Genomic DNA, 20,745 nt, shown 5'->3' with positions numbered 1-20,745 from the left:
CCCTTGGTTATATTCTATAATTCATTTATCATTTATCTGTAATTTACTGTACACATTTTTATGCAATATTATTATTTTACATTTATACACATATGTCTGTTTGGCTTATAATTAGCAACTGATGTATAAATATATTTATTTGTGTTTTAACTCTGTATTTTTCCACGGTATTTGATTATCCTAACATCTTATCAGTTTATATTTTTGTGATATTTTCCATTACCATTTGTGATTTGGTTTCCTTTTATCTAAATTTTTTCTCATTTTTATTTTATGTTTATTTGTATATATGTGTGTTTTGTAGACTCCTGATGCAGGCCTTACGGCCGAAACACAACGTTTGTATCGAGTCTTTTTTTTCATCAATAAACAAGTGTTCTTGAGATTCATCTCTCCAGGTTTTGTTTTGCCTTGGTCAAACATCCCACTTTCTCATACACCCATAAAACTTTTACCTGCACTAACAGCCCCCTTTACCAAGCTGCAGTAAAAGGGGCCCTGTGGTAGTGTCGGTGTATGGATTTGCTGCATGCAGAGGCCCCTTTCACCGCAGCAGGTAAAAGGCAAAAAAAAAAAAGGAAATGGCTGTGTGGTAAGTCCACACTTGCTGTCTGGCCACTTCGAAGGGGAGCCCTTACCGCCTCACCCACGAACCTGGTGGTAACCGGGCAGTGATTATCGGCCCTGATGCTAAAAATAAAAATTAATTTCCGGTCATGCCAGAAATGGTGCGTGCTGAGGGCAGCACTACCGCCGGCTCCTGTGGTAGCATAGGCGTGCAACAATGCCACGGTAGCTCTACCACAGCTCAGTCTCTGCTGCCAATATCTAAAGTGTTCTACTTACGTCAGTTTAAGAAAAAAAAAAAACAGGAGAAGAGGGGGTTGATGAATTATCCCTTATATCTGAGGATAGTCTAAATCTAACTGCATTTCTGGAATCTTCCAAGGATAAGGTAGCTATACCTTCTACCTTGTTGGTAACTATGATGCTGGACTATGATCGTGACTGGTTACTATGACTATATTTTAGGCATAGTTTTAGTAGCCAGTCAAGATCAGTCCAGCATTATAGTTCTTTAAAAGTGAACCTTTTTTCCAACCATGGCAAAGACAATTCGGAAAGTCACAAACACTTCAGATTGATGCATCCTAGAGTCTTGGCTTCAGGGGCTTTATTTTTACTAAAATTTCCATGTAAATATGTATTTAAATACCCGTTACGTCTGTGCTCACTTCAACTTCTGGTGGCCAGAACTGGTGGTTGCTACCAACTGTCATCCGTTCCAGATTTCAGGCCAGTTTGGTCCGCATCTTCCAGACTGCCAGACTTGCTCTTCTTGTTTGTCCCTGAACAGCACCCGTAGCTGCCTTCTGATTCTTGTAGCTGAGCTGCAGCAGGTGATTGGCTTTATTAGCTATCTGGAGACTTCTGAGCTTGCCTTTGCATTGTGTCTAAGGCCCTGGTATGTTGGGGTGCTGGTGCACTTCTGCTGTTTCCAGTTTCTAGTTTTCCTGCCTTGATTCTTGTCTGTTCTTGCTAGTCTGTGGATAGTTAGATTAGATTGTTGTTTGTTTGCTTGTCTTGTCTCTGAGTTGTAGTTCTGTGTTTATTCCTTGTCTGTTTGTATTTTACTGGCTGCTCTGCAGCTTTTAGTTTTGTGTCTTGTTAGTCAGTATTTTGCTCCCTGTTTTAGTGGCTGTTTTCAGCTTTCAATCCTGTCCTTTATTTTACCCATTCCTTGCCCTGCTGTCCCTGTATGTTCCTTTCCCCTCTGACCCTCAGCCCCTGTGCTGCCTAGCTGATATTCAGTCCCGGCCCTGTCCAGCAAGTCCTTCCGGCCACCTGAAGCCAGAAGCTCAAATTCTGGTGAAAAGCGGCCAGGTGAAGCCTAACTATTCATTAAAGCTCTGCCTTGTCATTGGTGTGGGGTGGTTTTGCCTGCCGCTGCCGCTCCTCAGCAGTGGCCCAAGGGCTCACAACCTAGTTACCTGCTGTGTATACGTGACAATACCACAATGATACATGCATTTTCTTTGAACCTTCTCACTTAGTGATATTTTTGAGTAATAAGACGATAGGACCCTCAAGGGGCCAGCAGCATAAGTTTCTGTAACCCTATCTTTGTATTATACAAATGTGTCCAGCTCTAGGAATTTTCTTTATAATGTTTCCATAATTCCTGTATTATTTGAGCTCTTTCCCCCTTTGCAGACTGGAAGACTAGTTTCTAAGTAGTTCAGTTTTTTATTATTTCTTGGCTCTGCTAAAGTTTTATCTGATGACTCTATAGTTTCTATTTTCAAGTGTTATATTGAGTGGATACTGTATGGAAATTCTATAAATAATTTTTTAAACCCTACTAGATTTCCCACACATTTGTTAGCAGCAGTTATTATATTTGCTTTGGTGGGGTCAACATTCCATCTCCACTTCCTTGAGATGGAAGATTTGTCTTGTGTGTGTTTCCTGTCCTTATCTTGATTCAACTTCTCTTTGGTCTTTAGAGTGTGAAGTTGCCCAAGTTTCTGGTTTCTTGAACCTATGAGTGATTCTTGAAGGTTGAGGGCACTTTTTCAGACAGCCAGTTAATCAGCTAAATTTGTGTTGTTGAGTTGGACAAAAAATAAGTTTGGGGTAAATATTCATATGTTTTTCCATTAGAGTTATATTATTGTAATCCACACTAAACCTTTTAGTAAGTCACTGAATAGAAATCCTTATATTACATTGTACTGTAATGTAGTTAGGTAGACATCATTAATAGTGGTCCAGCTTTTAAACAGATAGGTTATCCTATTAAAACTGCATATTCAACAGCCCTTCCTACAAAGACACACTGAATATTGGGCATAAAGATAAGTGGATTTCTCATTTGCTTATTTTGATGTCGCTGTCAGCCTTTTGAATATTGTCTACTTTGGTTACAAAAATGATATGTATCTGGCAAATTGCTCTTACAGAGGATACATTTCAAAGTTGTCTTGCTGGGTTAAGATGGATCAATGCACTCAGTGTGATATACTGACCTGCAAGATTTCCCATAGTAGCCTCTTTTCTATGCAGTTTATTACAGATGCAAATGAACTCTCCAGCAAACTCAAATGAGAAATTTAGATGTAGAATCTGGACAAAAATAACTACACCTTACTGAGGTGTAATTAGCTTCTTCTTTTTTTTTTAAAGTGAAAAACAAAGGCATATCTCATCTCATCACAGAAAAATATTCCGGCCGATATTCAGCCAGCAGCGGTCAGCGTTTTTTAAAACACTGATTGTTGCCAGCTAGATTAGCCCTGGATATTCAGTGACACTGAATATCAGGAACTAAATTTGGTGGGGTTGGCCACCAGAGCCTGTGTGTGTCCTAGCCTATATTTAATGGGGGCCTACATAATACAGTTATGTGGGCCTTGGCTGAATATCGGCTGGGACAAAGGAGGTTAGATAAAACAGGAGAAGAAGTGATGTCAAAAAATTGATACCAATTAAGGTAGTCTCTGTTTCCCCTTTCCTGCGCAGCCATCATCAACATACACTCAAATCAAAGCAGGCAAACTTATGAGCTGCTGCATCTATTTTGTCATTCTTTATTGTTGGTAGCATTTTTATTTAATCTCACATATGTTCAAAAGTGCCGGCTTGTGTAGTATATGGGTGAATACAGAGGATAATAACAGAATAACTTTTCATAGGTAGAGTAGTAATTTGTTATAAATTGTAGTCATTGTGTCATTTGGAAGGGCTGGTTATTGGGACACCCTAGCACTGTTATACTCATACAGAGATTTTTTTCTTCTGGTAAGAGGCCACTAAAACAGCCATCATGTTATGAGAATCAGCTGCTCAACATTAGAGTTTCTCTCTATTTATTTACTTATTTATGACATTTATATCACACATTAAACATGAATTAGGCTGAAACCTGGGAGCATTTAAAAAATATTTTTCCTGTGCCCACATCAAAAGGAAAAGATGGCATATGGGAACTTGTTCCTTTTGTTTTGTGGATTGCAGTGGTATATTATTTTAAAAAATGCACTTGATATTTTTTTTACTACTATTTAAAAGACAGATATTGAATAATGAGGGCAGAGGTACCTTCATGCAGAAGTCCAGAGTCAGTCTAAGGGGTATGTTTACTAAGGTGCATTAGTGTTTTTAATGTGCCTGTAAATTTAAGGCACATTAAATGCTAATGTGCCTATACACCATTTATGCGTGTTAAAAACACTAACAGGCCCATAGCACCGCTTAGTAAACCTAGCCCTAAATATGCCAACATTGTCCAGTTCAGCACACTATTAGTCACCAAGTTCATACAAAATTAATTTTGTTCAGTGGAAAATAAATCTGTTGGCTCAGGCTATCTGCTATGTGAATATTCCATCATTGTTTCATTATTGCTACAACGTATAACATATTATGGGCATTTATTTTAAATTTTGATTGTTTTAATTTGTTTATCCAGACCTTTCATGCTGTCAGCAGGCCCCCACCTTCAGGCCTTCCTGCAGGTATGAACTCGGCTGACCCTGGACACAGCACTCCCAGAAGCAGACTCCAAAAATATGCTTAAAACCACTTTATTCCATCAGCAAGGCCAAGACATTTCCTCTTCCAGACACAGTCCTTGGTTAAAGCACAAATCACCCCTTGTTCCTCCCCCTCCCCCACCACAGTTTCTGGATACAGTTTAAATCATTGACTGCTTCTTCAGCATAGCCTGATTCCTGGACACAGTTTTAAATCACGCACTGCTTCCCCAGCATGGCATGACTCCTGGACACAGTTTTAAATCACTCACTGCTCCCCCAGCATGGCATGACTCCTGGACACAGTTTTAAATCACTCACTGCTTCCCCAGCATGGCATGACTCCTTGACACAGTTTTAAATCACTCACTGCTTCCCCAGCATGGCATGACTTCTGGACATAGTTCAAATCACTCACTGCTTCCCCAGCATGGCCAGGTTCCTGGACACAATTCAAGTCACTACCTGTTTCTCCAGCTGGGTCTGACTTCTGGCCACAGCTGAAATCACTCACTGCTTGACAGCACGGCACCTCTCTCCCCCTTGAGTGGAACAGCTGCTTAACTTTTCCTCCAAGCTTTCCCCAGCCTTGAAGGTTTGTTATGAAGCCTTTCAACTTCTTCCCATGTACCTGAGCTAGAGCAGCAATCTCCATGGGCTCACTTCCCCAGTTATCTTGGGCTTGGATCTCCTCTCTGACCTCTTTCTCCACCTCCCATTCCATGGGCTCCTCTCCCTTTATGGTCCCCAGCTGGTCCTCTCCCTCCTGATTATTCCTCCTCAGCCAATCCCCCTCGGGATCCTGGGACTTGTAGTTCCCTTGCTGCTCCCTTTGCTTGCCCCCAGGGCTTTGCAGGGGTTCTTGGGAACTGTAGTCCTCCTCCCTTCTCCGGCTCTTGGGAAACTTATGCCTCCATGGGGGTGTGGCTTCCCAGCCCCTAGGATCCTGGGACTTGTAGTTGGAATCCCAGGTATGAAACCTACCCATCTTGCTCCTCTCCCGGATCCCTTCTTCCCTGACCCTCAGGGGTTCCTCACAATGCACATGGTTTTGCTTTTTAAACCCAAAGGTGAATCCTAAGGGTGGTTGAACAATTAGGTATAAACTGTGTTTCTGTTTTTACTTGTTTGTGGGTCCTCTGATCTGAACATTTGCTGGCTGGAATTTTGGAAGATGGAAATAAGAAAATAAAAATTAAATTTACTCTGTAGAAGTTGTTGTTTACTTTTGTAATGCGATGGATGCCTGTTCTGGTATATGTGCATGTGATAGTCTTTGAATAACTGCCTATACTTATGGCTATGATTGCTCAAGATGTGGCATCATTAAAGAACAAACTTGTAAATACCCAGTTGGGTATATATGCTAATCTCAACTTTGTTAAATGTTTCAGACATATCCATCTATTTTCTCCTATGATATTCTGAATTCTATTATTCTATCTCACTGTATATTTCAAATATAAGCCACATTGAATCCGACTTTGCTTGGGATAATGTGCGATATAAATGTTTTGGGTTTTTTTAATCCTTTTTCCTCCACATTTTAAGACACTGCCTACTCACTGGATTGTGATGGCTCAAAGAAATCAAGTTTGGTCCAGTGAAGACCAGCTCAAATAACCTGTTCCTTAGCTGGACCCTATTATTACCATATTGAAAATGCGACCATACCATGCCTCTGTGGTTATATTCCACTGCTGTCCCTGGGATTGGTAGCATGGAATGTTGCTACTATTGGAGAAATTTGTCAAGTACTTACAACCTGGATTGGCCACCGCTGGAAGCAGGATCTAGCAGGATACTGGGCTAGATGGACCATTGGTCTGCCCAGTATAGCTATTCTTGTGTTCTTATGTTCTAACAGTGTGTTCATGCCTATGGATGTGTAATGGTTCATAAATGTGTCATGCATGTGCATGCTATCTGGAAAACATAGTACACTCTTTTCAGACCATCTTCTTTGCAAATGTGCACTCTTCTTTGTAAATACACATTTTGCAAAGAATCCACATTATTATTGGCATAAGACAAAGCATAATTTGTGCTTTTTTTCTGCTTATTTTCCTTTTTTTAACGACATGCAACAGCATGGCATGTCGTTGACATTCTCCATGCCATTGCAAATAAGATCCCATCCCTATTGATCTCCACAGACCAAAATGATTCATCAAGAATAAAGGATGTCATATATATATATATATATATATATATATATATATATATATATATATATATATATTTCTGTCAAACTATCAAGAAACACATTTAAGAACCGTTTTACTAAAGGGCATTAAGCTCTAACATTCCCTTAGCACATGAAGAACAGGATACCTCAAATTGTGTTAAAGCGTTAGCAGTATTTTGCCTGATGGTGTATGCTAACCCACATTATTTTTTCAAAATATCTTTCCATTGCACAGGTGGAGAATGGGTGTGGTAGCATTAACCAGCTACCATGTTAGAATAACTGCACAGGGTTAACACAGGGGCACTTAGTACCTCCTAAATAGCTTAGAAAATGGGAATGTCCTGCATTAGGATGTGCTAAGCACAGATTTTTACACCCACTGCTGCCATTTTAGGAAAAGGGCTCCTATAATATTAGAGGCTCATTTTTGAAAGAGAAAAACGTCTACAACGCGACATTTGGACATTTTTCTCACAACAACGTCCAAATCAGTATTTTCAAAACCTATTTTCAGACATTTTTCTATGCTGTTCTTCTGCAGTGCATCCATGCATGTTGGGGGCATGTTAAGGTTGGGATTTGGTACTCCTAAGACTTGGGTGTTTTCATAATGGAACAAAACAAAACCGTCTAGGAATAAAACTAAGATGTTTTGAAGCTAGACCTGTTTTTATAATAACTAAGGCACAAAAAGTGGCCTAAATGACCACTGGAGGGAATCAGAGGTGACCCCCTCAGTGGTCATTGACCCCCCCCCCCTTCCCACCCTCAACCCCACCCCAAACGAATGTGAATAAAATATGATTTACCAGCCTCAGATGTTAAAGTGAAGACTATTAGAGCACCATGCAAGTCCCTGGAGTACTGTAATGGTTGGTGCAGTGAACTATGGAGTGGGAGACTCAGGTTCCTATCTCTCTCTCTACCTGTCGCACTTGTGGTGGAAACTGTGACCCCTCCCAAAGTCACCAAAACCCTACTGCCCCACATATAGGTGCCCCCTTCACCTATAAGGGCTATTGTAGTGTTGGGGGGTCGTGGGTTTTGGATGGATTTTGGAGGGCTCAGGGGACAAGATAAGGAAGCAAAGGTGAGATGTGTACCTGGGAGCATGTTTATGAAGTGCACAGAAGTGCCCTCTAGAGTTCCCCATTGCTCTCCTGGGATGTCTGGGGGACCAGTCTACTAAAAATGCTGGCTCCTCCTACATCCCAATGGCATGAATCTCAATGTTTTGCACTTATTCATTTTTTTTTAATGAACCCAAAAAACAAAATGTCCAAAGGGCAAAACCTTGTTCTTTTCGAAAAAAAAAAAAAAAAGATAGACATTTTTGTTTATTGAAAATGACCTTCTTTCCTATTCGGATTTTGGATGTTTTGTGCAAAACATCCAGAGTCAGAATGCCCCTCTAAGGGTGTTAATCCCTATAAGATAATGCCATTCAGGAAGAGGAACCCATTCCTTATGTTCTTCATATTCTAATATAGTTATCTTCCTCGTCTTCCTTCCACACACCCCGTATTTTCTATATGGAGGTAGTGATGCCTTAGGTTGGTTGGCACATCTTTCATGTTTGACTGAATCCATGACTGCTGATCATTTCCTCTGCAAGTGAGTCCCAGAAACTTCACCTTTCCTCCTGCTGCTCCATGGTGCTGTAAATCTGTGCCTGCTACTGGGCCTTCCTGCCCTGGAGGTAGGAGATCTCTCCTCTCTTGAAGGCTGGGATCATAAATGCCAGTTATGTGGCAGCAGTGGGTGTTTGGGCATCCTCAGTTTAGAGTAAACTCTTTCACTCTGTCCAGAGAGAAATCATTTGTGCTGAATCTAGTACCCCCGATAATGTTGAATATGTTAATCCATATGGCCAAAACTCCACCTCTGCACCTTCTCTCCCTGCTCAAACAATTAAAATGTCCAACAGTATCTACATGCTGTTAATTGTCCAATTCATGTTTCATGCAAACTGTGTCAAGGGCTAATTGCCCATAAATAAAATTTAATTCTTCAGCATCACAGGATCCACAGTGAATGCAGTTTGTATGAAACTCAAATTAGGTGATTAACAGCATGTAGATATTGTCTGACACTTCATTATTTGAACGATTCACAGTAAGAAGTTTTGGTGGTGTATACATTGAGATTGTAGGACTATGCCAATATGTATATGTTAATTTGTTTTCATTTTGTGGATTAAATGGCCATGAAATTTCACAAGCAGATGGTCTGGACCAATGATTGATTATTTGAGTGAATTGATGGTTTGTTTTACAGGTATTTGGTGTGGTTCCAATCTCTATTCCGAGGTTGATTATATAAAACATTTTTTTTCAAATTATAATAAGGTGTAATGCATTGCTTAAGCAGCTACATTTATGAAGATTGATATTTATTATTTATTTGTTACATTTGTATCCCATATTTTCCCACCTATTTGCAGGCTCAATGTGGCTTACATAGTACTGGAGAACCTTTGAAGTCTCCGGTGAACAAATACAAGGTAATATTGTGATAGGATAGAGTTCATGTAGCACTGTCACATTAGGGAGTCGTACAATGGAAGAGTTGAGTAATGTCCATTATGTACTTGAGTTTTGTTGTGTAACAGAGTTCAGGCATTTACGTTGGGTCGGTAGGGTATGCCTTTTGGAACAGGTTAATCTTTAGTGATTTCCGGAAGTTTAGGTAGTTGTACGTCATTTTCAAGGCTTTTGGTAATGCATTCCATAATTGCATGCTTATGTAGGAGAAACTGGATGCGTAGATTGATTTGTATTTAAGGCCTTTGCAACTTGGGTAGTGAAGATTTAGAAATGTTCGTGTTGATTCGGATATGTTTCTGGTTGGTAAGTCGATCAGGTCTGTCATGTATCCCAGGGCTTCACCGTAGATGATTTTGTGAACCAGGGTGCAGATTTTGAAAGCAATGCGTTCTTTGATTGGGAGCCAGTGTAGCTTTTCGCAGAGGGGTTTTGCGCTTTCAAATCGCATTTTTCCAAATATATGCCTAACTGCCATGTTTTGTGCAGTCTGAAGTTTCTGTACGGTTTGTTCTTTGCATCCCGCATAGATTCCACTGCAGTAGTCTGCTTGGCTTAGTACCATTGATTGTATCAGGGTGCGAAATGTTTCCCTTGGGAAACATATATAAATTGATATATAAATTGCAACACATAACCTTGCAAATACAGTCATTTTCAAAGGAAACTTAACATGGGTAGTCCTCTTCAAAAATGACTTACAAGGTCCAGGCATATGTAAAAGCATGCATACCTTGCCATACTGTAAGCTACTAAAAATTACAGTGGCGTACCAAGGGGGGGGGGGCGGTGGGGGCGGTCCGCCCCAGGTGCACGCCGCTGGGGGGTGCCGCGGCGCGCGCCTGCTTTGAGTTCGCTAAACTTCATAGCTCGTTCACTGCAGCTCCCTCTGCCCCGAAACAGGTTACTTCCTGTTCCGGGGCAGAGGGAGCTGCAGCGAAGCGAAGTTTAGCGAACTCGGAGCAGGCGCGCGCCGCGGCACACCCCCCCCCCCAGCGGCATGCACCCGGTGGGTGGGGTGTCATTTCGCCGGAGGGGGGGAAGGTGTCATTTAGCAGGGGGGGGGGTGCATCGGCACTCCGCCCTGGTTGCCATCCAGGCCAGGAACGCCACTGAAAAATTATCCCTATAAAATATCAAGGCCCAGTGCAACTGGCAGAATTCATGATCCAGGATGTATTTTAGATGTATTTTCTTCTAATTTTGTTTATAAGGAGGTCTGTTTGTGGATGAATATGTTCTTTTGATTGGGCTAGGCTTTCCTATTGATTTTGGTGTTTTTTATATCATTTGTTTTAATGTTTTATTTACATTGCAAACCAATTTGTACTTTATTGCTTAAGCGGTATATTAAATTTAATAAACATCACTATCTGGGGATTTTGTATTGATAATTATTTCTATGAGGTAGATGTTCATCTGAATGTTGACCATTTAAATATTAACATATAGCATGGATGAGTGGGGGATAATTTTATGAAAGTGTTCCTAGTTCAAAATTGGAAGAAAGTGCCTATTTTAAGCCTTTTTTCTTTTGTAAAGGCAACATAAGCTCCATTTGCATAAGGCTTGGGACATAGGAAGTATTTTACAAACGGCTCCTTGAGTGAGACTATACGCGATTTAATGTCCAGTAGGAACAGCCATTTCAATAAACATTAAAAAAAAAAAAATTAAAAAAAAGTTGCATCACTCAGGGTTTTGCCCAAATAATTGCTAGTGTTTACACATGGAGGTACCACTTAAATTGCCAGTGCTTACTTTTTGCTATCCATACATGCAAATGTCAGTATTTAGATGTCTAAGGACCAAATTTTACGAACTGGAAATCCGGTGTAAGCCAATTAAGCAGCCAAGTGCATAGGCGTAGTTTGACTGTTTCATTTGGGGGGGCAAAGAATGGGCGGAGCATATTAGCATATCATTTGCATATATACATATGCAAATGAATATGCTAATGTGGAGGAAGGAATTGAATTTACAGGCAAAATATCACAGATCACATTTCAAAAAGCTGACACATTTCAATTAATAAATTATGAATAAAATACTTTTATCTACCTTTGTTGTCTGATCATTTAGTTTTTCTATTCGCTTTGGTCCCAGTGTCTTCTGTTTTATTCAGTGTCTTCTTTCCAGTAGGCTTCCCTCTGCTCCCCACCCCTCGCAGTCCCATCCATCTCTTGCTCCTTCCTTCTGCTCCCCACCCCTCGCAGTCCCATCCATCTCCTGCTCCTTCCCTCTGCTTCCCACCCCTCCCAGTCCCATCCATCTCCTGCTCCTTCCCTCTGCTTCCCACCCCTCCCAGTCCCATCCCTCTCTTGCTCCTTCCCTCTGCTTCCCACCCCTCCCAGTCCCATTCATCTCCTGCTCCTTCCCTCTGCTCCCCACCCCTCGCAGTCCCATCCATCTCCTGCTCCTTCCCTCTGCTTCCCACCCCTCCCAGTCCCATCCATCTCCTGCTCCTTCCCTCTGCTTCCCACCCCTCCCAGTCATCTCCTGCTCCTTCCCTCTGCTTCCCACCCCTCCCAGTCCCATCCATCTCTTGCTCCTTCCCTCTGCTTCCCACCCCTCCCAGTCCCATCCATCTCCTGCTCCTTCCCTCTGCTTCCCACCCCTCCCAGTCCCATCCATCTCCTGCTCCTTCCCTCTGCTTCCCACCCCTCCCAGTCCCATCCATCTCTTGCTCCTTCCCTCTGCTTCCCACCCCTCCCAGTCCCATTCATCTCCTGCTCCTTCCCTCTGCTCCCCACCCCTCGCAGTCCCATCCATCTCCTGCTCCTTCCCTCTGCTTCCCACCCCTCCCAGTCCCATCCATCTCCTGCTCCTTCCCTCTGCTTCCCACCCCTCCCAGTCATCTCCTGCTCCTTCCCTCTGCTTCCCACCCCTCCAGTCCCATCCATCTCTTGCTCCTTCCCTCTGCTTCCCACCCCTCCCAGTCCCATCCATCTCCTGCTCCTTCCCTCTGCTTCCCACCCCTCCCAGTCCCATCCATCTGTTGCTCCTTCCCTCTGCTTCCCACCCCTCCCAGTCCCATTCATCTCCTGCTCCTTCCCTCTGCTTCCCACCCCTCCCAGTCCCATCCATCTGTTGCTCCTTCCCTCTGCTTCCCACCCCTCCCAGTCCCATCCATCTGTTGCTCCTTCCCTCTGCTTCCCACCCCTCCCAGTCCCTCCATCTCTTGCTCCTTCCCTCTGCTTCCCACCCCTCCCAGTCCCATCCATCTCTTGCTCCTTCCCTCTGCTTCCCACCCCTCCCAGTCCTATCCCTCCCAGTCCCATCCATCTGTTGCTCCTTCCCTCTGCTTCCCACCCCTCCCAGTCCCATCCATCTCTTGCTCCTTCCCTCTGCTTCCCACCCCTCCCAGTCCCATCCATCTCTTGCTCCTTCCCTCTGCTTCCCACCCCTCCCAGTCCCATCCATCTGTTGCTCCTTCCCTCTGCTTCCCACCCCTCCCAGTCCCATCCATCTGTTGCTCCTTCCCTCTGCTTCCCACCCCTCCCAGTCCCATTCATCTCTTGCTCCTTCCCTCTGCTTCCCACCCCTCCCAGTCCCATCCATCTCTTGCTCCTTCCCTCTGCTTCCCACCCCTCCCAGTCCCATCCATCTGTTGCTCCTTCCCTCTGCTTCCCACCCCTCCCAGTCCCATCCATCTCCTGCTCCTTCCCTCTGCTTCCCACCCCTCCCAGTCCCATTCATCTCCTGCTCCTTCCCTCTGCTCCCCACCCCTCCCAGTCCCATCCATCTGTTGCTCCTTCCCTCTGCTCCCCACCCCTCCCAGTCCCATCCATCTGTTGCTCCTTCCCTCTGCTCCCCACCCCTCCCAGTCCCATCCCTCCCAGTCCCATTCATCTCCTGCTCCTTCCCTCTGCTTCCCACCCCTCCCAGTCCCATCCATCTGTTGCTCCTTCCCTCTGCTCCCCACCCCTCCCAGTCCCATCCATCTTCCCTCTGCTCCCCCCCCCCGCGAGGTCCAAGATGGTGACTCCGTTTACCCCCTCTCTTCCTCCCTCCCTCCCTCCGGTGCAGGCAACAGTCTTCAGCTTTTTCAGCGTTCCTGGCAGCGGTAGCGATGTACACGCTGCCTTCGGTCTGCCCCGGAAGTCTTCTCTTCAAGTTCCTGTTCCCACCTATGCGGGAACAGGAACTTGAAGAGAAGGCTTCAGGGCAGACCGAAGGCAGCGTGTACAACGCTACCGCTGCCAGGAACGCTGGAAAAGACTGCTGCCTGCGGCGGAGGGAGGGAGGGAGGAAGAGAGAGGGGTAGACGGACACGCTCCTCTCCGTCCGCTACTCCGCTTGGCTTCCCTGCCCTCTCTGTCTGCGTCCCGCCTTCCTCTGACGTCAGAGGAAGGCGGGACGCAGACAGAGAGCAGGGAAGCCAAGCGGACGGAGAGGAGCGCGTGCGTGCATGTGTTTTTTTTTTTTTTTTAAACTAATGGCGCGGCGGCGCCTCATCGTCGTTTGGGGGGGCATTGCCCCCCCTCGCCCCCCCCCCAGTCTACGCCTATGGCCAAGTGAAATAACTCTTTTTGGTAAACTTTGAGTAGGTTAAACATCAAAGAAGTAAGCAAAATTGCCCCCTCAAGTCAATGTTCTCTCTAATTTTTGCTGGCTCATGTCTGTATGGAAAACATTTTAGAAGGAATGGGTAGACTGGATAGGCTATATGGTCTCTTTTCATGAGGACAATTCTTTATAAAATTAAACCCTTGGAGCTAAAGGCCCAGTATCACAAAGGGTTTAACCACTGAACTGTCCATCCAGTTAGTGCTGCTGAATATTGCCTTTGAATGTCCACTGCCCAGTTAGTGCCAGGATGGTCCAGGAGGGAGCCTGGGTGGAGTCATAACTTAACTGGTTAGTGGTGATATTCAGTCTGCTAAGTGGCTCAGAGGCCCTTTTACTAAGCTACGTATGCGCCTACATGTGCCCAATGCGTGTCAATTTGGAGTTACCGCCCAGCTACCCTGTGGCCCTTGTAGTAATTTTATTTTTGATGCACGTCCGCTACGTGCACCAGAAAATAATTTTTATTTTCTGGTACGTGGCAGAAACAGGGCGGTAATCCTCATTCTACGCTCGTAGATGATTCCCGGTTAACGCGTGACACCTTGTCGCTAAGTCAATGGGTGGTGGTAAAGTCTCAGACCCAAAATGGATGCACGCTAATTTTTCTTTTGCCACATGTCCATTTTCGCCCAAAATATTTACAAAGACCTTTTTTTACAGGCGCGCAGAAAAATGGATCTGCACTTACAATATCCGCCAAGCTAACTGGGCACCAGTCTAAATATCAGCTGGTGCCCGATTAACAAACAGGTGACCACACATACCCAGATATTCAATGCCGGAGTCATACATGGCCTGGCATTGACTACCTGGGGTTAAGTCAGCCCACAGCTGTAAGTGATTTAAGAACCTTGCTGACCTTGAAAACCCACATAAAGATCAGTTATAAGCCGACACTTGGACATATATGGACCAATACTCAAAGTGATTTATGTGGGCAGGAGAGGCTCCTGCCTGAATCACCTACTACCACCCCCCCCCCCCCCCCCCCAATATTCAGTGGTACTAAAGCAGACAAGTGCTGCTGAATATCGCCTCTCACCACTGCCAAAACAAAAAGGAACAGGCCGGGGTAGTATGGGGGCGGCATTAGGGAGGAGCCTAGGGTTATGCAGATGCTGGTAATATTCAATGCTGGCACCCGTATTGCTCAATGACTGCTCATTCAGCAATGGTGGTTGCTGAATGATGTGGTGCTGGCACTGAATATTGGGCTGGCACCCGTATAACCTTTTTAAAAAATATGAGTCCCCTGAGCCCTTTCCCACTCCCCCCTGACAAAGCACCCTCCTTCCCTCCCCCACAACCTGTGGATAGCTAGCAGTTCCCCCGCCACAATCCTCCAACCATTAGGTAGGGCCCCTGAGCCTACTTCTATCATTAGTGGTCCAGTGGTGTTCATTGGGGGAAGGAATAGAGGTAGGCACGGGGGCCTACCTATAAGGTTGGGGATTGGGGTGGGAGGACTTTTGGGGGGAGGGGAGGGGGATTGTCCACAGGCTGGGAAGAGGAAAGAGGGAAGGAGGAGGTTTTGCTGGGGGTGGGAAAGAGATCAGAAGGGCTCAAATTTATTTTTAGAAATTACACAGATCCCAGCCCAATATTCAGCCAGAGCCCAAATAACTCTCTTATGAAGGCCCTGTCTGAATATTGAAAGGGTCCACATAAGCTCCGGCACCCAGTCCGCCCACACTTAGCCACAATATTCAGTGCCGGTGCACGGACATGGCCCAACACTGAATATTGGAGGCTAATTTAGCCAGTGATGGTCAGCATTAAAAAAAAAAAAAAAAACCCCCCCCCCCCAAATAAAACACTGACCATTGCTACCTGAACATGGGGGGGGGGGGATAGGTTATGGTGGCAATTCTATAAATTGACATCAATATTTAGGTACCCTAATGCTATGCACTGAGCACCAATTCTGTAATGGCATCTGATGCCATTGTAGAATACAAGGATAAGTTGGCATTGGTTCTCCTAAAGGGGCACCAACCATTACACCAAGTGAATGGCCAGTTACACCAAGTCATTTACACCAACTGTTGGCATGTAAGTGTTCTCTGAAGTCTTCATAACTTATAGTATATAGTGCCTGGCACTTACATGCATAGATGTCAATTAGTGACATCACTTATGCACATGACATTGCCTATAAATTCTATAAATTGGTACACGTACATGGTACCTAAATTTAGGTGTACGTTACAGAACAACTGTTATATGTTCAGCAGCTGAATAAAGTTGATAAACATATCTTTGACCAGCCCTCACTCTACCCAAAACAAGACCCCTTTTCTAGACATATAATTTGGGCCATTTGCAAATAAAACCACCCAAGTTCTTTTTAAGCATTTATGAAATCAGTACTGCAGTCAGTTGTGTAACTTCTGTATGCTTTTTCTGACTGATAATGCATGTATGTATGTAATTTTTCAACTGTGCATGCAGAAGAACTTACATGTGAAATAAGGACAGGGAGACAATGTGATAGAGATAGAGAGGAAACTGAGCAGTAGGGGTATGCATGTCCAAAAAATTATCAATTTATTTGTGAATTTTAACAAAATTTTCCCTATTTCCAGCTATTTCTTTGCTTCATTTCACTCATCCAATTTAATAACTTTTTTCTACACACAATAGAACTTAACATATGCAAATTGATTGCACATACTGTACACATTAATTCATAGGTGTATATATATGCAACCAGTTTTGCATTCACTAAAATTGTTAAGGCATCCAAATGAATCAAATGTACACTAACAAATACACATACCTACTAAGTAAGAACAAGATGGAGGGGAATAATGAGTAGGGGAATGGGGAAAGATTGAGGGGGTCTTTTACTAACAATTAGCTTGAGCTATCTGCAGCAGGGCCCATTTTATTCCTATGGGCCCTGCTGTAGATAACAAGCTAATCTTTAGTAAAAGACCCTCTGAATAAGTGGAGGAGGAAGAAACTTGAGTAAATGAGTGAAAGGAAGTGGAAGGGGAGAGGATAGTAAGTGACAGAATGAGAGAATGGGAAGATTGGATTTAAGATGTTGGCATCCATAGGCTAGACCAGTCAGTGTATCTCAGAAAGTGAGAAAGGGAAGAGAGCATCAGATATCCTTAAGACTTGAGCACCAGGAAAGGAGAAGGTCTTTGTTCTACAGTGGTGCCGTTTTTAAGCACTACATGCACATGATCCTAATGTAAGTGGGGCAGACTCTTTGGCCCATGTATTAGACTCCTTCAAAGTATGGTTCCATAGGCAGTTGCCAATGCTTAAATTTGGGAGAGTTAAGTGCTAGTGAGTGAAAACATACATTTGCAACAAGAAGGGAAGGAGTGGAAAGGAAGATAGAAAGGGATACACAGGCACTGAGATGGGGAGGTACGTGTAAGTGCGGAGGGAAAGAGAGAGAGAGAGAGAGAGAGAGCACAGCATAAGAACATAAGAGTAGTCATACTGGGTCAGACCAATGGTCCATCTAGCCCAGTGTCCTATTTCCAACAATGGCCAAGCTAGGTCACAAATACCTGGCAGAAACCCAAATTGTGGCAACATTTCAAGCTACCAATCCCAGGGCAAGCATTTGCTTCCCATATCTGTCTCAATAGCAGACTATGGACTTTTCCTCTAGGAAATTGTCCAAACCTTTTTTAAACCCAGATACGCTAACCGCTGTTACCACATCCTGTGGCAAAGAGTTCCAGAGCTTAACTATTCATTGAGTGAAAAAAAATACTTCCTCCTATTTGTTTTAAAAGTATTTCCATGTAACTTCCTTGAGTGTCCCCTAGTCTTTGTACTTTTGGAACAAGTAAATAAAATCGATTTACTTCTACTCGATTTACACCATTCAGGATTTTGTACATGGAGTAGGGAGGGTTGGGAATGTATGCTCACTAGGAAAGGTATGCATTCACTATGTAGTTCTGCCAACACTCAAAAAATGACTGGGTAGGTAGAGGCACAAGATGGAGGTTAAAGTGCATGCTGAGTGCATTGCATCGCTGGTAAGTGCTGAGCTGAAGATAAAGAATGCCTTAGGAAAACGTTTCCTAATCCTTGGCGTATACCTTTCTAATTTTTTTTTTTGTTAAGACTTAGGGGCCCTTTTTCAAAACTGTACCAAAAAATGGCCTTAACGAGCAGGAAAACTACTACTACTACTTATCACTTCTATAGCGCTACAAGGCATACGCAGCGCTGTACACCATACATGAAAAAGACAGTCCCTGCTCAAAGAGCTCACAATCTAAGTATGACAAGTAAGCAGACAGAACAATTAAGGGGTAAGGGAATTAAGGAGGCGGGGATAAGAGGGTACAAATGAAGTGAGTAATGGTTACGAGTCAAAAGCAGAGGTAAAGAGGTGGGCTTTTAGCCTGGATCTGAAAACTGCCAAAGACGGGGCTAGACGAACTGAGGCCAGAAAATGGCTAATTTTTAATTTAATGACCACGTGCTAATGTTGCCATTAGCATGATCCCATTAACAAAGATTAATGCATGAGCCCTTACTGCCACTTATTTTGTAGGTGATAAGAACTCATGTGCTAATCTCGCACTAACCACTTAGCGCAGAAACACCCACTCTCCACATCCCAGACTCTTCCCTCCCAGATTCTCCTCCTTGGCTAATAAATATAAAATATTTTTAGTACGTGGGTAGCATGTACACATGTGCACCTTACCATGGTACGCCTCAATGTACCCCCACCCCCAGCATGTATACCATTTTAAGCTCCACTAAGCACATGCTAGTGCTTTTGCAGCTTTGCTAAGGAGCCCCTGGGAATGAGGATCATGTGTTATAATTCACAGCTCTGAAACTGATTTTTCAACAATATGAAAAACATTTACTGCTGCTATTCTAGCATAGGAATGCCATCATGTACTAAGACGAAAACTGCATAACAGATACAATAGTACCAATTAAAATACCAGTGTGTCCTATTTTCTGCAAATATGAAATTGCATGCACCATCACATTTGTTTAAAATATAGCATGCTGTTTGGCACTTTAGCATGAACTACTATCCGCAGGCAATTCTGCTCACAAATGTTATGCGAAACCACCTAACGAGTTCAAATATCATGCAAATTAGTTCATTACTGATTCTTGCATAGCTAAAGAACACATTGGAAAAATCATGCAAAGCTGTGATTTTTCTGCAAAACTAAACTATACCTCAAAAAGATGTAGCATTTTGTGTAAATACGTCCCAAGATTTCCCACAAATGCAGATACATGCCACAAAGACCATTTGCATATTATTTAAATGATCTGGCACCATTAGTAAAACCTCTCACAGTGCTGGCTCTGTGTCTCTGCAAAGAAGATGCAGAGTAGTATGTTGGGACCAGATAAAAGTAAATTAAAAATTGTTTAATGTAAATAAATCAAAGTTTTCTGTTTGTTTCTTGTGTATCTCATCCAAGAATCGTTCATTGAGTCAGATAAAAATGAAACACTCTCTTACATTCTACCATAACGCAATCCATTATGGAAGGATAAGGTAGCTTTTGTTATAGCATGTCCAGAAGACAAAACAGATGTATCAGATGGTTAGGGATGCATCAGAGAATTGTCTGTCCTGCTATGCTGGGCCTAATGCCTAGGCAAGCAGTGTACCTGCCTTTCTTACTTTTGTTCTTGATTTTTTTAAAACATTGCAGCAAACATAATGCCTATTTGGGGTTGGTATTGTGGCAAATTGCTGACTGCCCTACTTGTTATGCCAGTAGTTGTGAAGGAGTATAACCTCTATGGAGTAACAGGTGCAGCTCTGGCTGCCTTGATGGGCAGACTGGATGGAGCATGAAGGTCTTTATCTGCTGTTATTTGCTCTATCTATCTATCTATCTATCTATCTATCTATCTATCTATCTATCTATCTATCTATCTATCTATCTATCTATCTATCTATCGCAGCCTGAGGAATTCAACAGTAAGAAGTGTTTGCCTGAATCTTCAGTGGTTCTACTTTATTCCACCAATGTGATAATACTTAGGAGTTTATCTCATCTGTGGTCAGGCAGACTGGTGTTCTTTGGGCAAACTTTCTAACTTTCCAGAGACAGCTAGAATCTGCAGGAAAGTGGTGGGACAGAGGGAGTGTCCAATGTAATTGGTGGGAGGTTCTCTGACTTCAATGGGGTCACCTCTGACTGTAAAACAGAGACTTCTCATAGGAGCAACATCTTAGGTTTTACATCTCTCGGCATTTGACCTTTTATCTGCTACAGAGACCCTTCAAGCCAAGTCTTATCAATATAAGTCTCAGAAATATTGAGCCTATTACTGTTGTACCAAAACCAGTAGAATAAAAGAGCCTAAGTGATATTGAAGTGCAGGAAGCAAACTATATATAGTTTCAGAACTGCTTGAGAATAGGGACCTCTCTGCATTCCTTCTAATCACAGGTGAATCTGAGCTACTTTGTAAATAACAGCAAGACACTCTGGTCACAATCCCTTGTGAACCAGGAACATCTTAAGGCTAAAAGATTAAAATTACTTTTGAAATCTGTGGGTCCCAGCACAGCTAGATGCATCCTAGTCATAGAGACACCATTTGAACTCAGTCTCCCTGAGTTTCATCAAGGTTGTCAGTTAACTGTAAGTGATAAAGTGGTAAAGGAACTGATAATCCTATATGTATCCCGCAGTGGGAGCAAGAACAAGGAGAACTGTGTTTGACCCCTGCCACCCTCAATGGTAAGTCATAGGAGTTAAGAGAGTGCAGCCAGTGTTGCCATATAAAAAAAAAAATTCCCACCCAAAACAGCCCAAAACCCGCCAAAAAACCGCACACACCTCACCCCCGACGTCATCACCCTCGCCCCTTCCGTCATCACTCCCGCCCCCGCCATCATCAGCCCCACCCCTGCCATCATCAGCCACGC

The sequence above is a fragment of the Microcaecilia unicolor genome, chromosome 6 (genome assembly GCF_901765095.1).
Source record: "Microcaecilia unicolor chromosome 6, aMicUni1.1, whole genome shotgun sequence".
Taxonomy (NCBI): domain Eukaryota; kingdom Metazoa; phylum Chordata; class Amphibia; order Gymnophiona; family Siphonopidae; genus Microcaecilia; species Microcaecilia unicolor.
The sequence above is the reverse complement of the archived record's forward strand: the minus strand, read 5'-3'. Positions refer to the sequence as shown.